The sequence below is a fragment of the Pongo pygmaeus genome, chromosome 14, assembly GCF_028885625.2.
Source record: "Pongo pygmaeus isolate AG05252 chromosome 14, NHGRI_mPonPyg2-v2.0_pri, whole genome shotgun sequence".
In the NCBI taxonomy this organism is placed as follows: Eukaryota; Metazoa; Chordata; class Mammalia; order Primates; family Hominidae; genus Pongo; species Pongo pygmaeus.
The window spans coordinates 57,923,582-57,950,392 of NC_072387.2; the positions used below are offsets into that span (position 1 = coordinate 57,923,582).

The window sequence follows — 26,811 nt, forward strand, 5'->3', positions numbered from 1 at the left end:
CACATTTTCTTAATCCAGTCTATCATTGTTGGACATCTGGGTTGGTTCCAAGTCTTTGCTATTGTGAATAGTGCCGCAATAAACATACGTGTGCATGTGTCTTTATAGCAGCATGATTTATAGTCCTTTGGGTATATACCCAGTAATGGGATGGCTGGGTCAAATGGTATTTCTAGATCCCTGAGGAATCGTCACACTGACTTCCACAATGGTTGAACTAGTTTACAGTCCCACCAACAGCGTAAAAGTGTTCCTATTTCTCCACATCCTCTCCAGCACCTGTTGTTTCCTGACTTTTTAATGATTGCCATTCTAACTGGTGTGAGATGGTATCTCATTGTGGTTTTGATTTGCATTTCTCTGATGGCCAGTGATGGTGAGCATTTTTTCACGTGTTTTTTGGCTGCATAAATGTCTTCTTTTGAGAAGTGTCTGTTCATGTCCTTCCCCCACTTTTTGATGGGGTTGTTTTTTTTTTCTTGTAAATTTGTTTGAGTTCATTGTAGATTCTGGATATTAGCCCTTTGTCAGATGAGTAGGTTGCGAAAATTTTCTCCCATTTTGTAGGTTGCCTGTTTACTCTGTAGAATGGTGAATCTTTTACAGCAGGTTTTTCTATTAAGTTTGACCAGATCCATTAGAGGAATCACTATCTATGGCAGCTTGCATCTTATGAAATGTATTTCTTTTTTTTTAACTTTTATTAGAACAATATGAACACATGAAATGTATTTCTTTAACAAGTCTGGAAAGTCTAAATTACTCCTTTGTCCACGGGCTACAGAATGGATGTTAACAGGCATGAAAACAACATTAATCTCCTTGTAAACCTCCATCAGAGCTCTTGGATGATGAGGTACATTGTCAATGAGCAGTAATATTTTCAAAGGAATCTTTTATTCTGAGCAGTGGGTCTCAACGGAAGGCTTAAAATAGTCAGTAAACCATGCTGTCATCTAGGCTTTGTTGTTCCATTTATAGACGACAGGCCAAACAGATTTAGCATAATTCTTAAGAGCCCTAGGGTTTCTGGAATGGGAAATGAGTATTAGCTTCTACTTCAAGTTACCAGCTGCATTAGCTCCTAACTAGAGAGTCAGCTTGTCCTTTAAAGCCAGGCACTGACTCCTCCTTTCTAGCTACAAAAATCCTAGATGGCATCTTCTTCCAATACGAGGGTGTTCCATCTACACTGAAAATCTGTTGTTTTGTGTGGCCACCCTCACCAATGATCTCAGCTAGATCTTCTGGATAACTTGCTGCAGCTTCTATAAATAGCACTTGCTGCTTTCCCCTGCACTTTTATGTTCTGGAGATGGCTTCTTTCTTTAAACCTCATGGAGCAACCTCTTTTAGCTTCAGACTTTTCTTCCGCGTCTTCCTTACCTCTCTCAGCCTTCACAGAACCGAAGAGAGTTGGGGCCTTGCTCTGGACTAGGCTAAAGGGAATGTGTGTCTGGTTTGATCTTCTATCCAGACCACTGAAACTTTCTTCGTATTAACAATTAGCTGTTTTGTTTTCTTATTATTTGTGTTTTCACTGGAGTAGCACTTCTCATTTTCTTCAAGAACTTTTCCTTTGCATCCACAACTTGGCTAGCTTACTGACGCAAAAGGCCTAGCTTTCAGCCTACCTCAGCTCTGGATATGCCTTCCTCACTAAGACTAATCATTTTTCTACCTTTTGATTTAAAGTGAGAGGTATGTGACTCTTCCTTTTCCTTGAACACATAGAGGCCACTTACAGGGTTATGAGCCAGCCTAATTTCAGTATTGTTGTATCTCAGGGAACAGGGAGGCCTGAGGAAAGTGAGACAGGGAACGGCCAGTCGATGGGGCACTCAGAACACATGCAACATTTATCGATTATGGGCACAGTTTGTGGTGTCCCAAAACAATTACAATAGTAACATCAGAGATCACTGATCACAGATCACCATAACATATGTACTAACAATGAAAAAGTTTGAAATATTGTGAGAATTAACAAAATGTATCAAGAGATACAAAGTGAGCATATGCTGTTGAAAAAAAATGGCGCCAACAGACTTCCTCAATGCAGGGTTGCCATAAACCTTCAATTTTTCAAAAACACAGTGTTTTCAAAGCACAATAAAGGTGAAACACAATAAAATAAGGTATGCCTGTAATTGCTGTATTTCTCCCTGTAGTTCTACAGTACTAAGGGAAAGATATATAACTGTAGGAATTTTAAATACTCCCTGACATCAAAACCGAGTACAAATTATGACATGGTATCATAGGTATGATATGATTTTTTTGTCCATTATTACTCTGCTTGGTTCTCACTGTAACAAGCTAATGCTAATTTACTTAAATTAAAAACGTTTTCAGGGTTTCCACATCAATCTGGTGATTAGCTAGCATTTTCTGATTCACTATCTCCCCTTTTCATCTGATGGTGGGTTTGTTCATTTATTCATTGAATAAATAATCTGAGTAATTACTGAGCACAGGCACTTTGCTAAATACTAGGGATAGAGCCACGAACAAGAAAAACACAATCCCTGTTCTTTGGAGCTTATTATTAAGTGGAAAAAGCAAACATTTTAGGGGCAATGGGGTTATATAATGGGGAAATAACACAGTATACTGCCTCAATACGATCTCCTTTAAAAATTATTTTCATATTTTACTATACCTACTTATTGTAATAAGTATAATATAAGATTAGTTTAACAATGTTTTAAAATTTCATCTGATCATTATTCTTCAATTTTGGGATCCATATTTTGAAGGAAATCAAAACTCATGCTCTTAAACTATGCTTGAGTTCCAGCACCCAGACCCCCTGCAAATTAAGGCAGAACTCTCCTGCCTCTCCCAGTTCTTCTCAGACCATGGCCAGCCCCACTCCATTCCCAGACTAAACACCTCCTCTAGTCCCAGACTAAACACCTCCCCCACTCCCAGACTAAACACCTCCCTAACTCCCAGACTAAACACCTCCTCCATCACCTGGAAACTCGAGGCTGCCTTTCTCACACTCTGGGCGACCATGCTGGTCACTATATACGCATCTACTCCAATCACATCATTTAGCCCACTGGTGGTCATTTAAGCAATGAGCCAAGTAGCACTCAAACCTTCTACACAAACACAAGACACGTAAACTCCCTCTAGTTCATTGGTAACTGATCTACTGTATGATTCAAAAGAAGTTAATCACCCTCTTCTAGGTGTCATTTGTTCTATCTGTAAAACGAAGTTGTTCTTAGAGTAAGATTGAGCATCAGGGCTCTAGGTTATTCACCACTGTCCCACACCCATTCTGAGTCTTTAACCCCCAGTATCCTATCATGATAAAGATTAAGCCAAAGATAAAGTGCTTAAGGTGGGAACAAAAGGAATGGAGAGGCCTGACAATGGTGCCTTGTGGGGATAAGGTGGCAGGAGAGTAATTTTTCCATAAAGTCTACCTCAGAGTTTTAAGAACATACATTCTATTTCAGCAAAGCAGGCAGTGGGGACAGGAAAAGATGCATGTTAGTCCAGAAGACTGACACTAGATAAATGCCTCCTAGGCATTGAAAACTATGTTGAGACCATGCACATCAACCTGCCCTCAGCATTAATGCTGACAGCAGGCCACGCAGCACAGAAGTGTTAGTGGACTGACAACAGCCCTGTTATACTTTTCCTCTTCCAGGAGTCAGTAAGCAGAATAAACAACAAATAGGTTGTTTATTATTATTATTATTATTAAATGAACAAAAGAAAAGGAAATAAATGCCCTGCAAACTTGGGTAAGAAAGGTTGCTTCTGAAATTAATTCTCTATAAAGCTAAAACAGACATAAATTTAAGAAAAGAAGAAAAGGAGACAAAAAGCTCTTTTAGACAAAAAAAAGCTGGCCAAGGTAAAAGACTGAAAATACACACATATATGCACACATAAACACACACGTGCCCAAGATGCAGACTGGGAATCCCAAACTGCATAGAGCAGAATAACAATACAGAAAATGGATCTGGGGCAACTTCAAGGTACAAAATTAGTTAGTCTGCATGTATTCATTCAAAAAGTATTTACTGAGCACTTATAATGTACTAGGCACTGAACAAGAAAATACGAAACAAAGAAGCCTCAAAGGGCTCACGATGTAGTGTGAGACACAGACACATGCAAAATTTTCCCAGAAGGCGAGAAAAGGTCAAAAAAACTAAAATGATGAAGAAAAGATATAGAGTGTGTATGGATACATATCTTTATATCTATATAGGTATTTTATAGCAATATGAAGAAAATGGAGTGTTATCCCCTAACAAACAGGTGTTACAACAATGGACGGGGAGGATAGGAAGCCAAAAACAGCAAAGGAATTAAAAATGGAACAGAATCAAAGATATAACAGTGTAAACAGAAAAACAATCTAAACTTGATAATTCGAAAGATTTTTCTAGTTGAGATTCATGATAAGACCCAACATTCAGTGTCTTGCAGCTTTTAAAATAAACATTTCCTTCTCAAATCACATTCCAACAAAATGACCTTAAAAAAACAAACAAATGAAAGCATAAAAATCAGGTTGGTTTTGGACTTCCATGAACCAAATGCCCCAAGGCCATGGAGAAAACCTAGAGTTCTGATAAGGAAAGTCTATAACCCCATAATTAAATCCTTAGCCAATATACCATTTATGTGTGAACAGATAGTGTATATTTACTAAAAATGGAACAAAAAGATGAGATGGAATGAGGCCCACAAAGAGCTCAACAAAATTAATGCTAAAAAATCAGAAATAGTTCTTGAAAAGGAGCCTGTATATTGTTGGCAGAACATGTGGGAGGGTGAGAATCTACAATTATAACTCATTCATATAGGAATAAAAATAAATAAGGATTCAACTAAAGAAGTTAAAAAGGAAACTGCCCCAAAAATCTCCAAGAAAAGATGGATGGAAATAATGATAGAAGTAGAAATAATTCAATCAGAGAAGTAAAAGAAAAGGAAGAAAACCTCTGGTAGCTATTTGGTCCGGGTTTCTTCTGGTGATAGATGTGTCTGCCCTACTTCCCACATCACCTCACCCCACCAAAAAGCAGGGGAACATGACCCAGGTTTGGCCAGAGTATTCCCTGTCCTGGATGCAGAAATTGGCTGGTAAATAGATTGTGACACAGTCAATCAAAATAAAAAAGAAGAAAGAAAAGTGTTGATGAGAATGCTGAGAAAAGGGAACTCTTGTACACTGTTGGTGGGAAGGTGAATTAGTACAGCCACTATAAGAAACGGTGTGGAGGACATGCAAAAAATAAAAATAGAACTACCACATGATCCAGTAATCCCACTTCTGGGTATACATCCAAAGGAACTGAAATCAGTATGTCAAGGAAATATCTGCACTTCCGTATTAATTGCAACCTTATTTACAATAGCCAAGACATGGAACCAACCTAAGTGTCCATCAAAAGATTAATAGATAAAAAATGTAGTACAGGCTGGGTGCGGTGGCTCAGGCCTGTAATCCCAACACTTTGGGAGGCCAAGATGGGTGGATCACTTGAGTCCAGGAGTTCAAGACCAGCCTGGCCAACATGGGGCAAACCCGTCTCCACAAAAAATACAAAAATTAGCTGGGTGTGGTGGCAGGCACCTATAATCCCAGCTACTCAAGAGGCTGAGGCACGAGAATCGCTTGAACCCAGGGGGCAGAGGTTTCAGTGAGCCAAGATGTGCCACTGCACTCCAGCCTGGGGGACAAAACAAGACTCTGTCTCAAAAAACAGAACACTGCTTTAAAATAGATTCAAAGCAGAGACAAAAGGTATGGTCATCTTCATTCGATATAGCCAAATTGCTTTCTCAAGTTTTTATTCCAGTTTATACTTTCACAGCTGTGTAGTGTGAGTTGCAGTTATCGCCCATCCTTCCTAACATTTGGACCTGTCAGAATTGAAAAATTTCGCCAGTATGACAGCTGTAAATGGTTGTCCCATTATGGTTGGAGTGCAGTTGTGTGATAACCGCTTGCTGCAGTCTTGAACTGTTGGGTTCAGGCAATCTTCCCACCTCAGCCTCCCGAGTAGCTGGAACCACAGGCATGTGCCATCACGTCCAGTTAATTTTTGTATTTTTAGTAGAGACGGGGTTTGCCATGTTACCCAGGCTGGCCTCGAACTCCTGGCTAATTTTAATTTTATGTAGAGACATGGTCTCTGTATGTTGCCCATGCTGGTCTCAACCTCCTGAGTTTAAATGATCCTTTCACCTTGGCCTCCCAAAGTGTTGGGGTTACAGGTGTGAGCCACCACACCTGACCAATACTAGCTTTTTAACTTTCTTATTCTGTACATTTCCTAATTCTATACTTTGCCCATTTCATATTAAAAAAAAAAAAAACTTTAGAGACAAGTTCTTGCTCTGTCACCTAGGCTGGAGTGCAGTGGCACAGTCACAGCTTACTGCAGCCTTGAACTCCTGACCTTAAGTGATCCTCCCACCTCAGCCTTACAAAGTCCTGGGATAATAGGCGTAAGCCACTGTGCCCAGCTACTTTGCCCAGTTCTTTAAGGTGGCTGAAGAAAGTCATACCAGCTGCCAATACCAACTAGTACAGTTCCTCACTAATAAATATAAATCACATGCAAGAATCATGAGGTGCTTGATGAAAATCAAGAACATAAAAGAGAAATATAAAAATAAATAGAGCAAACCCTGGGGGGAAGGTAAAAATTATATTTATATACCCAAAAGATATGCTATGCTATCACATCCATAAAATAAGAACAGGCTGCTATGAAAAAGAAGTAAACAATGAATGAGAAAACATTCTTGGAACTAAGAACATGCAATACAATAGAATAGCTGATTGGTAGAAGGGTATAGAATTGAAAAACAAATCCACAATTTAAAGACCAAGCCATGGAAATCTGGAATGAAGACTAAAATACAAAGAAAAGCAAAGAACTAATTCAGAGAAAAGTTGGAAATATACAGGGTAGAGCTGGAGAGCCAATATTGATTGAATATAAATTCTTAAAGGAAAAGAAAAAAACAGAGACAACTGACAAGAGAGTAACAAATACATCAACAAATAAAAAGGAAGCAAAATTCCTAGAGCTGAACATGTCTTCAGATTTATGTAAACTAATGATTATCACACAGAGGGAATGCAAAAAGGCCTACTCCAAGATACACTGTGAAATTTCTGAACTCTAAAGAGAAATCCCACAAACTTCCATAAAGGGGAAAAATCTAGAGTGGCACCTAAGAACCAGACTGTCAGAGTGGAATCAGGATTAGTAACTTCACACCAAATGACAGAAGGCAATGAAACACTATTTACATAATTTCTAGGTGAAAAAGATTTTTCACCTAGAATTCTATACTTTACCAATTATGCAGATGTGAGGGCAAACAAAAATTAACTAAGGACGAAGATGGTGAAGGAGTAGGGGGAAGAGAAAGGAAGATGGAGGAGAAACAGAAAAATGAGAAAACAGTTGAAAAGTAAGCAGTTGAGCAAAGAAACCAATAAAATATATGGCTAAATCTAAGTAAAGGTTGATAATGTGTCTGTGATGCTTAATATGACTGCTAAAAATGTATTCCTGAAGTATTCTGATAGAGGCAAAATGTTTTTTAAAAAATCCAACCACCTGGAAAAACACAACTAAAATTCTTTTATAGACTTTGTTCAAGGAAAATGATAGAAATAATGATTAAATCATAATAAAATTTATATGTGTTAGTCATGCCAAACTAAGTCTCTGGGTTTTCTATAATCACATTATACACAAATTAAGATAAACCTGTCTCTTGAATTGTTTATTAAACATTTAATGATGAATATTAGAATAATGGAAGTAGGATGCAACCACCAGAAGGGGGAAAAGAGGAACAAAAATAATTTGACCAAATCAGCAAGAATCAGGAATGAAAAGGAAAGTATATTCAAATAGTAATCAGAGAATATAAAACAATATAGAAGGAATAAGAGCAACCAATAATTTCAATACATACAAATGTGTTAAATTCTACTACTAAAAAACCAAGACTCTCAAAAACTCTCCAATTAGGCTCACACACACACATTTCTGCTCTAAATTCTGCAAGAGACATAATAGAAACAAAATGACACAAAAATGTTCAGAATAAAAGGATACATAAATATATATCAAGCAATATTACAACATGAATATAAGAAATGCAGAGTTCATGGCAAATTATACACACACACACAGCATTTAATGTATGTATTTAGTTGTCACGAACAGAATATATAGAGGTTATTATACTACATATACAGTGTATGTAGTAGAAATAATCATACACATAAAGTCAATTACCCTTACAAATTTAATACTATTTCATATGTATATTAGGTACAATAAAGGCTATATTAAATAGTTTTAATTTGGTGACCTTAATATTCTCTAGGTAGAACAAGGAAGTCATTGCTTAAAAGATAGAAAACAGAGGAGTCTGGGCCAGGCGCGGTGGCTCATGCCTGTAATCCCAGCACTCTGGGAGGCCGAGGTGGGCAGATCACAAGGTCAGGAGTTTGAGACCAGCCTGGCCAATATGGTGAAACCCCATTTCTACTAAAAACACAAAAAAAAATTAGCTGGGCATGGTGGTGTGCGCCTGTAATCCCAGCTACTCGGGAGGCTGAGGCAGGAGAATCACTGGAATCTGGGAGGCAGAGGTTGCAGTGAGCCGAGATTGCGCCACTGTACTCCAGGCTGGGCAACAAAGCGAGACTCTGTGTCAAAAAAAAACAAAAACAAAACAAAACAAAAAACAGAGAAATCTGGTAGGGAAAGAGATAAAAGACAGCTACTGACAGAAATGAGAACAGGAGCTACTGGGAAAGTGATCTAAATTATTTTCAGTTTAAATATGTTCAATATAGACCCTAAGTAAAATTCTGGCCAATAAAAATAAAAGGCTGTGTTTACAAGATGAAATATCAAATCAGGTTTTTAATAATTGAAAATTGATGAATATAATAAATTATATCAATAAGTCAAATAAAAATTATCTCAGTGGCATCTGAAAAAGGTATCTAATAAAATTAAAACCAAGAGAGATACAAATCTTAGCTCAATTTACAAAATAATGGTAATGGAGGCATACGTACTAAAAGGAGGTATAAAGCAAAGGTCATCGCAATCACGCTATCATTACCATATGTTGTGGTCAATGAATTAAAATATAAAACATAAATGCTATAAAATTTGGGAAGGATGTGACAAAATTGTAATTAACAGACAATATGATTATATACATAAAAATATGAACAACCAAAATTAGTAGAAGTTAGGTGAAGTAGTCAAATACATGATAAATATACATAGCGCTTTCACATATAAGAAATTGCCAGCCAGAAAACATAATGAAAAGCGTATTTTGTTCATACTGCCAACTAAATATGTACAAAATCTATACCAGATCTGTATTTTTAAAAACTACTAAACCTTAATTTCGAAAATAGGATAATTACTCTTCCTGAAATAGAAAACTAACAAATAAAACAGAGAAATAGAAGATGTACTTATAGATGTATGTGTCTTATTTATCTATTTATCCCTTCAGCTAGCCATCCTTTTAATGTTATAGTCACAGAATGATTCTAGAATGTGGCTTAGCTAATCTTAATGATATTATCTAAATTATGAGATTTGTGATGGTTTAACTTTCTTCATGTAGGTATTTTTCTGCATTATTTATAATGAGTACATTTCTTTTTTCTGAAATAATAAAGAGACTGTGGAGAAAACCTACATAACTAAGATAGGAAGGACCTGAGGTTAAAAAAAACACACTCTATTTTGTTCCTGAATAGACAGAATAAATATTATTTAAATGTCAGTTATTCTTAAAGTCCACAGTTTGATACAGTTCCAATCAAATGTCCCAAAAAATTTTTTTTGTATCTAAATTTAGTCAAGAATACTAAATAAGCAAGAATAACAAATTTTAAAAAGGAAAATTACTTAGGAGGAAATGAAATGAAAAGTTGTTATAAAGTACTGTAACACAGTAATAGCACAAGAAACAAACACATCAATGAACAATACAGCCCAGATATAGATGTTAATATAAGTGACTTTCAAATTTCTGGATGTGAAATAGTTTCTGTAATTTTATAGTGATAAAATAAATTTCAAAGAAAAAGACCAACAAATCAAAGTTAATACAAATATGCCACAAATATAAAAATTTGAATTTCTATAGATAAATAAGAAAAAAAATTACAGGCAAACAACAAACTAGAGAATTCTGTGATATGAATCTGAAAGATGGAGGGCTAATATCATTACAAAAGATCTCTTTAAGACAAGAAAGTCATTAAGGAAACATACAGATAAGTGAAAACCATAAATGAGGAATTATAGTTAATGAACATATTAGTAAATGTTTAACCATTCTCTAAAATAAAAAAATGCAAACTCAAAGTGAAAGACTATTTTGTCCATTACGTTACTAAGTTTTTTGTTGTTTTGACAAACTCAGTTCTAATGATGGTATTGTGCAACAGGCTCTCATTTCCTACTGGTGCGGATATAAATTAGACAATAATTTGGCAAATATGAATCTAGAACCTTAAAATGATCACAACCTCTGGCTTTATAGTAATTCCATTTCTGGTAATCTGTCCTAGGAATATAGACTAAAATAAGGGATTATCTTTATATGCAAAAATGTTTACTGCAATTTTTTATCATAAAAAACTGAGAAATATCTAATCTAACAGAGGGAAATAATTAAATTGTGATATACCCAGTTGATGGAACATTAGCATATGTCACAGATTTTTTAAACTTTTAAACTTTTTACAATTATTTTACATTTTAACATCTTCAAAGCTTAGGTGTGTCTTACAATTGTTGGTGCCTTACACTAACAGGCAGGTTCTTTTCTTTCTCGGTTGTACATAAAGTAACCATATGTCTTACAACCAGCGACTTATTAAATTTGATGAAATATGTCTAGGAAAATATTTCCAAAGAATGTGAAATAGAATGGAAATGTTAATGTTAAAAACAACATCCCAAATTACGGAGCATAACTACAACTATGTAAATCAAACAAAAACACAAACACACAAAACCTATGTACAGAAAAAATAATTTTGAAATGTTAACAGTGATTGTCTCCGAGTAGTGTAGTTTGCTTGTGGATGCTTAATTTCCTTCTTTTTTCAAATGTTCTGTTTTTTCCAAAGCTTGTATAATAGATCATGCAAATGCTTTTATAGTAGAAATGCCTCTCTTAAATGGTATTTTGAATGAATAAACAAAAAACCTTTTTTTTTTTTTTTAAGTTCAAACTGTGGAATATCTGATTGTCATGTCTTTTCTTTTCTTTTTTTTTTTCTGAGACAGAGTCTCACTCTATTGCCCAGGCTGGAGTGCAATGGCATGCTCTCGGCTCACTGCAACCTCCACCCCCTGGGTTCAAGCGATTCTCCTGTCTCAGACTCCCAAGTAGCCGGGATTACAGGCACTCACCACCATGCTCGGCTATTTTTGTATTTTAGTAGAGACAGGGTTTTACCGTGTTGGCCAGGCTGGTCTCGAACTCCTGACCTCGTGATCCACCTGCCTCGGCCTCTCAAAGTGCTGGGATTACAGGCATGAGCCACCATGCCTGACCTGTTATGTCTTTTCAAAGCATTATTCAAACATGATTTCTTTGGCTATAAAGTTTCATAAAGAGTAGTATTTGGCTCAGATCCTGGAGAGAAAGCCAAAAAAGATCATCCAACTCTGCTCCCAGGGAACTCACACCCTGTAGATTTTATAGTAGATTTTGGCAGCATTCTCTTTCCTAATACACAGTAAAATATTTCATATTCCTAACTTGTGTGTGAGCACCATTGAAGATGGCCCAAAATCAACCACTCAAGTGAGTCATCTGAATATGTTCAGTGACATAAATGGAAAGGAGACGTGGCGGGGGCGGGGGGTAGGAAAGGACCTAGGGGAAGAGGGGAATAGCCACTTGGAGCATTAAATGCCCTTGTTGTTATCCCACTTAAAATATTTCAAAGGGAAAAATGTCTAATATCTAATCTCCAACTATGCTATTCAATAATAATTTGAGGCCAGGTGCGGTAGCTCACACCTGTAATCCTAACACTTTGGGAGGTCAAGGCTGCAGTGAGTCATGTTTGGACCACTGCACTCCAGCCTGGGCAACACAGTGAGACTCTGTCTCAAAAAAAAAAAAAAAAAAAAAAAAAAACTTAAAAAAATAACGTTTTGAACATCAAAGTTTTCCCAGGAAAACTGAAGGGAGTGGGAAATTTATATCTGAAGCCAAAAGAGATGTCTCAACATTTCCAGAGGTATAACCAAACTGCTAACTCATTTTAAGAAAGACAACTAAAAAATGAACCTTCTTTTTCCTCACATAAGTTTATTTTACAATCAACAATGAGTTAGACAGGAACATTTCCAAAATGATTTCTTAAGAGCTTGTTAATTTAACTTAAGGCACAGGCACCTTCTGTTACACTAAAAAAATTAAAATAAACCTACTACCACATAAAAAAAAATTTCAGGGCCAGGCGTGGTGGCTCACACCTGGAATCCCAGCACTTTGGGAGGCTGAGGTGGGTGGATCACATGAGGTCAGGAGATTGAGACCAGCCTAGCCAACATGGTGAAACCTCATCTCTACTAAAATACAAAAATTAGCTGGGTGTGGTGGCAGGCGCCTGTAATCCCAGCTACTCAGGAGGGTGAGGCAGGAGAATCACTTGAACCCAGAAGGCGGAGGTTGCAGTGAGCCAAGATCGTACCACTGCACTCCAGCCTGCATGACATAGCAAGATTCCATCTCAAAAAAAAAAAAAAAAAAAAATTCAGAAAAGTTCAGGGATGCTATTCTTTTATCTGTATTCCAAATAGGATTCACAGATAGAAAGAAATGAAATCAAACGTACATGGCAAATAATTGTGCCTTAAGATTCATTTTTTAAAATTAAATGGGATGGAGGTTACATGAGTACATACATATGTCAATACTAATTGAACCATTCTCCTAAAATGGGTGCATTTGATTATATGAAAATCTTAAAACAAAAACGTGCACCTTAAAGTTCTACTGTATTTGCTACTGTATCCAAGAAGACTTTCCCCCAAAAAACATAATTTAGAATTGCCTTCACAGAGATGGTTAAGTTACAAAGCATATCATTATATATGTAATAATACCATATCATTATGAACCATATTATATATGTCAAAGAATCTTCCAATCAGTATCTTCTATGCCTCAATTTTTCCATTTTAAGATATGCATCCTAAATGTAATTACAAAGCACCACAACTGAATTTTGTACTTGTAAACCTATAGATATGAGTGAAACAATAAAGTATAAATAACAACTTTCACTGATAATCCTTTTTTTCAGTTCAAAAAGACTAAGAATAACTTGTTTTTATAAGTTTTATTAACCAAATTTGAGGGAGAGGCACTTTCTAAAAATGGGCAATTTACACAGAAATGGAAAAGTTGTGAGGAGCTTTTTATGAGTCCCATTCATCTGGAAGCCTCAGTCAGACTTACATCAGAAGAAAAACTCTTTTATAAGAGAAACTGATGTCCCTTGTTAATTACTCTTTATTTCTAATGTACAGTAACACTGAAATACATTTTTAAAAATAATTAACATATAAAGTTAGGAATATATACAACTACTACTACATTTATTATCTAAGGATCCTACTAGGCTATTGTAGTTCCAGAAAAAAAAAACTAGTAACTTTATTCATTAGGTTCACACTGATGTTTCTGTTGACAGCTCCAGTCATTTGTCAGAGCTAAAATTTTCTACCTTTATTAGCTACTAATAATTGTCAATGATTGAAAATTTTATATTAGAATTTTACAATCTCAATTTATAGCAGAGATCTGAACCAAAGTCAGTATTCTCAAAAACTGGTAACTACCATTAAAGCATTAGATCTTACTGAAATTAACAAATGGTTACTCTTTAAAAAATAGAATTACCAAGGGAGGCTCATAATTCAGTTTTCATTCTTTCTTGTAAGCACATACATATTACACATAACAAATTTTGGTTAGTTACTGTTATTGATATTAAGACATGGTTTATACAAATAGTGTGAAATACAACTATTTCATAGCTTCAGTAAGCCCTGTGCCTATGACCTGTCAATCTATAAAAACATTAACATGACAGAGTAGAGATTAAAGTTATTTTGCTAAAGTTATCTGTTATCCCCAAGCTGTCCAAAGTTGATTCGGTTTTTCTGTGTGAGTAATTTGATATAATCTTTCATCCTTCCAAAGTTGGAAGGGACTACATGAGTTTCTGCTAGAAATTTGAGACATTTAAGTCACAAAACTGGAAAGTATATTATCTCACTTATAAGCAGTAAAGATCTCTGTTTAAACTAATTAGTGAAATACCAACTTTGACTATAATTAATAGACATGCTAATATAGTTTTAATAGATTTTTGTTATGTGACTATCAGCTAAATATAATCTTTAAGCCACATTATGAATATATATGTGCATGTAAACACAGTCATATATATATCCCAGAAATGGAAAATTGTCCAAATCTGCCTTCATCCATTCAGTAAATACTTGTTAAGAACCTATTATATACCATTTAGGACTACTCAAAATCATTACTTTTTACATAAGATTTACAATAGACTAAAGAAAGTATTTCTTGATCAAATGGAAGAGTTTTTATGCCATTACAAATCATCCAAGATAACCAAAACCTGCATCTACTGTATTGTTTACTTCATTATTATTTCATTACATATGCATATTGCATTACTGACTTTTAAATTTCATATACTGGCAATTCAGAGAGACTTTCAGGACCAGTAAAGTTAATTTGGATAGACCCAAGACAAGTTTTCCAAATTAGTCACATTTCTTCATGTAGGTCCTAGCAAACATCTGCAAAGACATAATCCTTCTGAGTTAAAGTTGACACCTGACTTTAGAATGTCCCATGTACTCAAGATACCTACCTTGTAAATTGCCTCCCCTCGTCATCATTCCTACTCATTCAAGGCAGCAACCAAGTTATACCATGGTCTTTTCTTGTTCTCTTCAGAGTTAGACCTATTCTATCTTACTTTTGCTTTGTTCACACCTCACAATTCAATCAATTCTTTTCAGGCCATCTCTTTCTCATAAGGAAAAATGTGTGCCCCTAAGCCTCTTTCCTTTATTGGATATCTTGGAAAGTAACTCATTTCAATTTTTGTGACCCAAAGAAACAGTTTAGTCCTTATGCAATAACTACTATCAGGTACCTACTATGTGCCACACACTGGGCTAGACCCTTAGGAATGGCTAAGTACGAACTCAATGGCCAGAAATATTCTTGTAGCAAGAAAAAGAGAAATCACTGATTTCAATGTCAGATTAGATCTCAAAAACAGTGCAATCAACCTTGAAAGCTCATGAAAGCACCCAGAAAACTCATAAGCATCCTTCCAAATACCTATCCACCTATTAAACTTGCTTTTCTTTAAGCATTCATATTTAGAATAAAAATAATATCTTATCCAACATAATTATTTTATATTTAGTTTCATCATCGGAATTGACTTTCTTATATTTTTCAAGGTAGCAATGGTTTTTCTACAGCATGGGTAAAATACATTCTTAGACTATAATAAACGCCCAACAGTCACTTGATAAACTGTTTCCCAGGGAAAATGGGTTCTACATTTCCAACAATCCATTCACAAGTAAACTTCTGAAATACAAAGCATTTGTGTATTGGGAATGCATTATTCTTTATTTCTATATTTACATTCCTATGGGCCTGGGAAATGGTACCATCACTAAGGTAACACAATGAATGATTAGTTTAAAATAAAAAATTATTCTGAAGAGCATGAAGCTGTATGCAAATAATTTTCCGCCAGTTTAAGAAGGACTGAGCATTGGAAAATCTATAAAGAAGTAAAATTAAGTTTGTGATATTATCTCTATGATATTTACTTTTAAGTGCAAGATACTAACTAGCCCAGAAAAGGTTCCCACAGACCAGCTGAGCTGCTTCTTATACATAGGTCAACAGTCTAAAAAAAAAATAAAAACCTGCAAAATCCCACAAAACAAAACCTGTTTTACAGGCTTCTGTACACGTAGAGGAAATGTTAGAGAAAGTACAGCCATTTTATGGTCTATCTAGGGTACAAGCCCTTCTAATGTGTTTACTAATACTCTGCAGAAGTTTTCATTTCAGTTGTTTTGCCTTAAAGGATTCACTTGAATCAATAACTAAAGACATATATATTTTTTGAGGTTAGCAGAGGGTATATTAGAAACTCTGCTTAGAGCGGTGCATCTTCATGCAGTGACTCAGTTTCACAGTTAACAACATACACTTTCTTCCTCCTACAGAAGAATGATTACATGCCTCCATCCATGCCTTTAAAAAGATATATATAATTAGCATACACTCTCCTATTTTAAGATTATACAAAGAAAGTTTTATTGGAATGTGAATAGATATTTTTAAGAGTTTATTTTTCTTTGCTCTATTGCTTATACAAACACAAACACACACACACACCAGGTTATATTAGCTCTTCAACAGAATAAGATTATATGAGAGGAAAGCTTGGTATAAACTGTAAGAACAAAATAACTGCTTTATTCCTTACTTAGAAACCCAAATGCATTCATTCATTTTACATAAAGTAGGAAAAATCAGGTGTCACTCATTGGGTCTAACAGAAGCAGTCAACATTTAAATTATATATCCTTTGAAGTAATAGTATCAACATTTTTATTTAAATTATGAGAGAATGCTGTAATTTATATACAAAACACAGTGATAATTTAAAATTTACTAACAATAGAAAGAGGTAACTTTCTAATTTTCATGCAGTTGAAAGAGAAACATGAAAAAAGGTATACTGTACTGCCACTATTTTATTTTTGGAAACTCTTTGTAAATAAAAACCCATTTCCAAAAATAAGATATTCCATGAACACAGAATAGTTGATAATGGTTCAAGTGCCTTAGGCAACAGAGAAGTATTGTTTTGCAGTTTTTTTAAACCTCTCCTAGTAACAGTAATTCATTATGCACAAAGAAACAAGGTAACAGCATGGTTTATAATGCATACATAAGTAATAACTGCAGAACCTCAATTAAAACTAAAGTTTACCATATTCCTTCCATTTCTATAAACCAGTATAGATAACCTTGTTGATACTCACCAAATGTTACAGAAATGCCTAGGCTTTTCTAAGCAACAAAACGTAGACACATGATGAGGTGCTGAAGACAGCTCTTTCTCGAGCTCAAAGCACTTTAGATGAAGTAGCCTTTATCGTCCATTTAATAGAGGTTGCCTCCTATTACCAAGCATGGCAGAGAAAAGAGTTTCCACAATTAGGTCTTGACTTTCTGTCCCTCTTTTTGAAGAGTAACAGTTACCACCGGAAAACGTTACCAGAAAATGATCACTTGAACACTCACATAGGGCAGCTGTAAATTTCCACTCTCTTTGCTTGCTCTCAGATTCCAAGCCTTGCTTGTCTCTTAATCTGTCACAGGCAGTTCTGTTTCTGGTCAAACCAGCTTGCTCATGCGTTCTCCACTCCCTCTCTAACATTTGCTTTCAGATACGTACCACAGTCACAGCTCCCTCTTTTACTTCCTCCCTTCTCAGTCCTGTTAACGTCACAAGAATGCGTGTAAAGCTGAGGCAAAATAAATTCTTGGGCCAAAAAAGAAAAAAGTCTAGAGATAAACAAAATTTTTTCTCATCACTTTTTTCTGTCTGAAGTCTTATACTTGTTCATGCAAGGGGTTTTGTCAACTGATTAAACTGGCTGGACCACCTTGTTTAAAAATGTAAATAAAGGTTATTTTTTAAAAAGTCATGTTGATAGTAATAATAACAGATTCACCTGTTAATATGCTAGCTCCTCAGGGAAGATGCTATTCCCAATCATAAGAAAGTGGAGCAAGTAAACACACAAGTACTTGTATTAGAAACTTAATCTTAACATTTAAAAAGCAAGGAAGGTTTTAGAGTACTTATAATTTAAACTGTGTAATTTTATGAAAACTTAATGTATTTCTTAATATGGTATATTTTGAAACTTGGACCAAAATTTGCAGTTATAAAAGGGAAAATTATAAGGAACATAGAAAAATATTGACACCAAAAACAAAAGAGCAGCTTAATCATGTATGTGCAAACCAAATGTAATTATTGCTGTTGGAAAGAAGGTTTTTTCCCCCTAAACATTACGGTCAGAATGCATAACACCTCTTACAAGAATTACAAAGGCTAAAGGCTACAAAAAATTATTAAAGTTATTATACACATATAATTATAGAGTAAAGTATCTTAAAATTATGAAACTCTCTGTAAGGTTTGGGGATGAGGAACTAGGTGGAAAGCTGAGTGGGCTCATGGTTGGCAGGTTTAGATGGCATTTGTAGGATTCTTTGGAATTAGGAGGCAATGTATGCAGCTTGGAATACGTGCTGGCTCTGTATGAATGCTAGTCAGATCCTGCTTTGGAGTTCTGTTCCAGTTCCTTAGCCCAAAACACTTTTAGGTTCTCCATCTCCCACTATGTCCCAAATCAAAAGTCTTGGGCCCTTCTACTGACGGATCTCCCAAGTACAGAAGGAACAGAAGTAGTTATTAGACCTATTATTAAGTAACACATTCTTATTCTCTGCAGAATTAAAATCTCTCTAAGAATATGAGCTTAAGTAAGGTGAAAGGTAAATATCTATAAATAGTTGTTTATATCCCTTAAGAAAAATAAGTCAGTAAAAGTCGGCCTTAAAATATAGTTGTCTTGATCTGGTTTATTTAAAGTAGAATTAAAATTTAATTATATTATACAGTTATTTGGTTATTTCTTAGCACCTATTAAATAGGTATCAAAGATGACTAGAGATTAGCCTGCCAATTTTTCTTTCAATTAGTAGTTTTATAATTTTTAGAGTTTTATTTCTTCTTTTTAAAGAGATGTTAAATGGAAATAATTCTAAATCACTCAGGGTATGAAGTGTCTAGTATCTTGGGTTATACTCCGAGAGTTGTAGTATAATTAAAGAAATTCAGAATTTATAAAAGTGGTTCTTAGGATAACTGCAAGGGTAATTTAAAATTGGGAGACTCTGTATCAATCTACAGTGGATTCAAAGGCACAAAGTCAAGTCAAGGACTTTAAAACATATAATTACTAAGATTATTTATGATTGTTTGTATATTTAATTCCTATTAAACACCATTCCATTTTCCAACAGCAAGAGTGCAGAAATCTCTTAATATACAGGAAATTGGGTTGAGTATTCAGAAGGATATTGCCTCAGTAGTGGAACCAAATTAGTTTTAGATTAAAAGTTGTTCTGGTTCCTCCTAATAGAGCTTAAAAGTAAGCCCTGAAAGGATCAAATTATTTCCAAATAACTGCAACCCAGAGTAAAATTTAAAAATATTTATATAATTTTTTTTTAAATCTAGCACACAATAATGTAAAATTCACAATCTCTGGCATCCAGTCAAAAATCACCAGGCATGCAAAGAAGCAGGAAGACATAACGCATAAGAAGGAGAAAATCGATCATCAGAAAGACTCAGAAATGACAAAAATAATAGAATTAGTATATAAAGACATTAAAACTATTAAAAATATCTTCCATAGGTTCAAGAAGGTATTAGAAAGATAAGAATGTTAAGGAGAGACATGGCAGATATAAAAAAGATCTAGATCAAATTTCTAAGAATTAAAACTACAATTTCTGAGAAAACATTTATTCTGTTTCATGGAATGAAGTGCTGCCCAACTCCAGAATCACAAATAAGGCCAACTAAGATCTTTAAACAACAACAACAAAAAAAAACCCTATAAACTCTGGAATGAAAATTACACCAAATGAGATGAATAGCAGACTGCACACTGCAGAAGAAATGATTAGTAAACTTCGAGACACAGTGACAGAACTTATCAAAATAAAGCATTGAGAGAAAAAAAGTTTAAAAAAATAAAAATGAACAGAGAATCCCTGAACCATGAGGAAACTTAAAAGAACCTAATGTATACTATATATACTATATATAGTCTTTGGACCTTGAATAAACATCAGCAGTAGCCAAGAAATAGTTGTTACAGGCCTTGGGCGTAACCCAGTACTGTGCTGGCTTCGGGTGTGACCCAGCATTGACCCAGTATAGTCCTAGCAGTGGTGGTCACAAGAGGGCTTGCACCATCCCTCCCCAAACTTGCTCAGCAAGGAGAGACAGAGAAAGACTCAGTAAGGGAAGAGAACACGAGACTGTCTGGTAATCCAGGGAATTCTCCTGAATCTTAACCAAGACCACCAAGGCGGTATTGCCTCAAGTCTGCAAGTCACAACATTACTGGGCTCTGAATATTGCCTAATGCAAATTTGGCTGCAGTGACCAAAAGACTTAGATCACGACACTCACTTTGAATATTTGGAAAGCCTTCTCAAGAAGAACAGATATATTCATCCTTGAGAGGTCTGGAAAAAAAAAAAAAAAAAGACAAGTACAAATAAGCTCAGAGTGTGAAGGTTAGAATAAATACCTAACTCTTCAATGCCCAGACAATGACAAACATCCAGAAGCATCAAGACCATCCAGGAAATCATGACCTCACCAAACCAACTAAATAAGGAACCAGTGACCAATTCTGGAATGACAGAGATATGTGACCTTTAAGAGAATTCAAAATAGCTGTTTTGAGGAAGCTCAAAGAAATCCAAGATAGCACATAGAAGGAATTCAGAATCTTATCAGGTAATATAACAAAGAGACAAATAATTAAGAATCAAGCAGAAATTCTGCAGCTGAAAAATTTAATTAACAAACTGAAAAATGCATCAAGAGTTTCTCAAAAGCAGAATTGATCAAGCAGCAGAAAGAATTAGTGAGCTTGAAGACAGACTATCTGAAATACACAGAGCGGTCAAAAGAAAAAAGAATAAAAATAATGTAGCATGCCTACAGTCTACAGGAAATAGCCTCAAAATGGCAAATCTAAGAGTCATTGGCCTTAAAGAGGACACAGAGAGAGAGATCGGGGTAGAGAGTTTATTCAAAGAGATAGCAGAGAACTTCCCAAACCTAGAGAAAGATATCACTACTCAAGTATGAGAAGGTTATAGAACACTAAGCAGATTTTACCCCCAAAAAACTACCTCGGGACATCTAATACTCAAACAATGAAAGGTCAAGGATAAAGAAAGAATCCTAAAAGCAGCAAGAGAAAAGAAAAGAACAACATATAAAGGAGCCCCAACACATCTGGCAACAGATTTCTCAGTGGAAACATCACAGGCCAGGAAAGAGCAGTAAGACATATTTGAAGGTCTGAAAGAAAAAAACCTTTTATCCTGAAATATTATATCCAGTGAAAATATCCTTCAAACATGAAGGAGAAATAAAGACATTCCCAGACAAACCAAAGCTGAGGGATTTCATCAACCCAGACCTGTCCTACAAGAAATGCTAAAGAGAGTTCTTCAGTCTGAAACAAAAGGACATTAAGGTACAACAAGAATCATCTGGTCATCCGGGCCAGGCACGGTAGCTCACAACTGTAATCCCGGCACTTTGGGAGGCTGAGGCAGGAGGATTGCTTGAGCAGAGAAGTTCAAGACAAGCCTGAATAACATAGCAAGACCTCATCTCTACAAAAAATCAAAATTAGCCAGAATTGGTGGCACATGATTGCACCACTGCACTCCAGCTCAGCTATAAAAAAGAATGAGATCCTGTCATTTGAAACAAAATGGATAGAACTGGAGGACATTACGTTAAGTGAAATAAGCCAGGCACAGAAAGACAAACTTCACATGTTCTCACTCATTTGTGGGAGTTAAAAATTTAAACAGTTGAACTCACAGAGATAGGAGAATGATGGTGGCAGGAAGCAGGGAAAAGGGGATGGTTAATCCACTAATGGGATGAGTATAAAAATATAGTTTGATACAATGAATAAGATCTAGTATTTGATAGCACAACAGGATGACTACAGTTAGCAATAATGTGTTGTACATTATAGAATAACTGAGGGAATACAATTGGAATGTTCTTTTTTTTTTTTTGAGATGGAGTCTTGCTCTGTCACCCAGGCTGGAGTGCAGTGGTGTGATCTTGGCTCACTGCAAGCTCCGCCTCCCAGGTTCACGCCATTCTCCTGCCTCAGCCTCCCGAGTAGCTGAGAGTACAGGCGCCTGCCACCATGCCCAGCTAATTTTTTTTTTTTTTTGTATTTTTAGTAGAGACAAGGTTTCACCGTGTTAGCCAGGATGGTCTCGATCTCCTGATCTCTTGATCCGCCCACCTCGACCTCCCAAAGCACTGGGATTACAGGAGTGAGCCACTGCACCCAGCCTGGAATGTTCTTAACACAAAAGACTGATGAATAGTTGAGATGATTGGATACTCTATTTACCCTGAGGTGATTATTACACATTGCATGCCTATATCAAAATATCTCATGTATCCTATAAATATATACACCTACTATGTACCCTAAAAATTAAAATTTTGAAAATTAAAAAGACAACACCTTAATTGAAAAAAAAGTCACTCCAAAAAAATAGTTCGTTTTGATGCTTTTAATTCTAATCTATCGTTACAGAATTTTAACTCTACTTCTTTGCTCTTATATTCACTTTCACTTATACCACAAATCTTTGTTCTAATAACACAGTAACATAATGATATATTTGCCTACTCTTTCAATATATCTAATATAGATTCAAAATAACAGTACCAAAATTACTAACAATAAAATCACTGAATGAAGTTTAAAGAATTAATTGCCGTTAACTAATGAATTGGTCAGCATATAACTGTCAGTAGTGAGTCCTAATGTTAAAATTTAATTATTTTACCTGTTATAAAAACAAAACTATTTTACATTGTTAGTTCACAATTGAAATAAATTTGATAAAACAAGATTTCAATTTCCTTAAGTAGAGACTTTAACAACCTATAAATGGTGTAGTTCAATGGAGTTGTCTCAACTATTAAGAAAATCACAGGGGAAGAAAAAATGTAAATGATGTATATAGATCAAGTTACAGTCAAATGGCATCACGGCATGCTAACTATGCAATGATTCTACAGTTATTTGAATACAAAAAAAGGTAGGAAAATTATTTATCACTTAAATGTGGTAGCTTTGGTAGCTTAACTATGCAGAATTCCAAGTTACCTCCTCCACCTCAGCAGTCATATTTACATTATTGAGTGTTATAAGGCTTTGAATCCATCTTGGCATACTCGTACTATAACAATTCACTAGCAGTAAGTGCTATAACTAGCTAATGAATGTTTAAGGCACATTATTGAATTGATTAGTCCATTAAATTAAAACACTAGTGGTTAAAAAAGAGTTCATTGTCAACAATAAAAACAATGGCACAAAACCTGGTTTGTCATGATCCCCCCCCAAAAAAATCAAGACTCTAACATGTAAAATACTCAATACACAAATACATAATTATATGATTGCCACCTCCACAATTTAGTGCTATATTTTGAATTAAATTAATATTAATTTTACTTTATTGGTTTTAGAGTTAATTATATTTAATTAACATATTTGTTTTTATTTAAATATATAACACTTGTAAGAAAAAGTGTATTAAGGCCAAGGCCCAGTGGCTCATGTCTGTATTCCCAGCCCTTATGGGAGGCTGAGGCAGGTGGATTGCTTGAGCCCAGGAGTTCAAGACCAGCCTGAGCAACATAGCAAGACCCCGTCTCAAAAAAAAAAAAAAAATAGAAATAAACAAAAATTTAGTATGCCAGAAGCAAATGCAATGTGAATGATAATAGTATAAAAAACTAGAAATCCAGGTTGCGGTCAGATTATGGAGAGACGGAGTGCTAGGCAAAAAAGCTAAATAATTTGCAGACAACACGGGCCATGATGGGATCAGAACTTTCTGTAATGAATGTGAATTTGGCAGAAGAATCAAAGGGCAAAGAAACAGTAGGTGATGAAATTAAAGGTAACTCAGTAGTCTAGGATGACAGTGAGGGTAACCAGACAGTGGGAATAAAAGGACTACAAGAGTATAATAGAGAATAGGTTTGGCAACTGAAAAAAATATGGATAGTAATTGAGAGACGAGTCAAGATCACAATGCATTCCCATGCCTGTGTGACAATAAGCAGGTTATACCTTTAAAACATATAGGAACCACAGGAAGAAAAATAAATTTTATGAAATAGCCAGTTACTTGATATATAACAAGTCCGAGATGCCAGCAAGGCTTCTGGATATAAATGCCCACAGGCAGCTGAACATACAGAACTACAACTTGGAGAGAAAACAGACCAGAGCAATATATCTGGGGGTCATCCATCCTGCCACTGCAGTATGACAGAGACCAAAAGAGAGCCAAGGACAAAACTTCAAGAAACATCTACAGGTGTTGGTAGAAAAAGGGCAACTGGCTGGGCGTAGTGGCTCACCCCTGTAATCTCAGCACTCTGGAAGGCAGATCACTTAAACCCAGAAGTTCAAGACCAGCCTGGACAACATGGCAAGACCCCTATCTTTACCAAAAAAATATATACAAAAATTAGTTGGGTGTGGTGGTACACTCCTGTGGTCCCAGCTACTCGAGAGATTGAGGTGGGAGGATCGTTTGAGCCCTGGAGGCAGAGGTTGCAGTGAGCCGAGATTGCACCACCGCACTCCAGCCTGGGCAACAGAGTGAGAACTGTCCCCCCCGCAAAAAAAAAAAAAAAAAAAAAAGGCAACTAAAGAAACAGTGGTTAGAGAGGGAGAGGAGAAACTGAAAAGTATGCTATCGTGTGACCAAAAAAAAACAGACCTTCAAGAAAAAGAAGCATTTAAAAGTACTTACTACCTAACCCTGTAGTCTAATTTCTAAGTCCCACTGTCAATTCTTACAAAGCAAAGGTACTAGTGGGAAAGGGGTCTTTAGAGAACCACTTGGCACAGAGAAAGGGACTTTGAAGAATTCATATTCCCTAAATTCCTAAAAACATAGGCTGGTAGTCAGCGAGACCAAAGACAGGCAGGGACCATCAGAGCATACAGCAGTACAGCAAAGCATGAGGCAGGCAGAGGACTCCAGGCCAGCCCTTCTGGGAAACTGGTAACACTGGCTCTGATTCAGGCAGCATGCATAACCCAACTCTGCCATGCCATGCCTAGAACACTGTATGGGAGATTGGAGACTTAGTAGTACCTGACACAACAATAGGATTAGGATTATAAGAGGTTAGGGATGAGGTAATAGAGAAATGAACGTATATTACTGTTTCCAAGTGTTGGATATAAAGACTAGAAGGACAGCTTGAAGGGCTTAATAAAAGAGGTTTTTGTTTGCTTTCAAAAAAAAAAAACAAAACAAAACCTTTCAACTCTTGGTAGATTGAGTGGGACAGACAGGAGGAAGGTAGAAGATGAGAAGGGGATAATTAATGGGGCATGATCTTTGAGCCCACAATGGGAGGGATCAAGAACATAAGTGGAATAATATGTATTTTTCTAAAATGAGAAGGAGGAGAAAGCATTAGTAGAGACTACCCAGGGAAAGAGGAATGAAGTTAGGAAGCACATGTTTACTTCAATTTTCTCAGAAAAGCAGGACTCACCATCATCTGAAGAGAACAAAGGTAGAGTAAGAGAATATGTGTTTGAGCAGAGTGAAAATTGGTCTTATCAGAAAACCCACGTGGCTGGGCGCAGTGGCTCATGCCTGTAATCCTAAGCAGTTTGGCAGGAAGTAGGAGGATCCCTTGAGTCCAGGAGTTCAAGACCAGCCTGGGCAACATAGGGAGACCCTCTCTCTATTTAAAAAAAAAAAACACATAAATACAGTAAGAAGAAAAGCTAAAAGGTGTGACTCATGTACACCAAATCCTAAGTTTAACAGTTAAAGTTCCACTTATATCCACACAATTCCACTTATATCTAAACAATATAACAACGCTAAGTACATGCTATGATTTTCCACCAACTGCCCAATTTAAGGAATAACAAAGGATGAGGTTAAGAAACAGATCTTGGAGCCCCGAGATTCAATATATAGCTAGCATCATAACAACAAAATGGGCTTAGTGCTATAACCACAGGCAGATGGTGATACTAATAATTCTCATATTTCCCTGTCCTTCTTTGCTAGATCCATGTTGTTTTCTCTACAACTGGTACTTTTATGAAAAGTTCTTGCTCGAGTCAGTTAAGAACACAAGATACCTTTTAGTAAAAGAACAATTCCCACCCTGTTGAGAACTGATGTACATTCTCTTTTTATGAGGTGTGTCATACTCCAATTTTCCAAGTTTTTACAAATTTTCACTTTTCTACAAATTATTGAAACCAGAACTATACAAAAATTTTATGTTGGAGAATCATATTATTACTGTTATAAATCTTTAAAAGTACAACTTGTAAGCTGGTGCTCTGAAGCCAAGAAGAAAAACAGGATCTAAAGAGAACACAGAAAGAAAGGACAAAGAAAGCAGCAAGCTGAGTGAAGGGACAGAAAACCTTGAGTTATAAATAACTTGGTTTAAAATGTCAAGAGAAACTGCAAAGTATCTCTTTCTACAGGGTTATAAAGCTTTTTAATAATGAAAGTACTTCACATGACAATTTTCAGAGTCAAAGCCATTTATGGCAAACAAACACATAGCATTTGCAATATAACATATTCAGGTAATTTACTGAATGGAAAAATCTCTATGGAATTCGTCCAGTAATTATAGTGGATTTCATTTATAAAACATATTTTACCACAAATCTGAAGACTTATAAAACATGATCT

The 26,811-nt window shown here is 35.7% G+C and overlaps 1 protein-coding gene across 11 annotated transcripts in view; it reads right to left on the minus strand.

Moving 5' to 3' along the window:
- Positions 1 to 26,811, minus strand: part of CAB39L (calcium binding protein 39 like) — a 141,747-nt gene that overhangs the window by 73,727 nt on the left and 41,209 nt on the right. For 3 of the 11 annotated variants that reach the window (XM_063650875.1, XM_054445834.2, XM_054445829.2), the window contains 2 exons: positions 17,473 to 17,667; positions 17,211 to 17,348 (listed from right to left, as the gene is read on the minus strand). The exons of 3 other annotated variants lie outside the window; for them this stretch is intronic. The gene's annotated coding sequence lies outside the window, so the exon portion shown is untranslated. Of the gene's footprint in view, positions 1 to 17,210; positions 17,668 to 26,811 lie in introns of all 11 variants that reach the window. 5 more of the 11 variants (XM_063650876.1, XM_054445827.2, XM_054445840.2 and 2 more) reach the window with 3 other exon arrangements.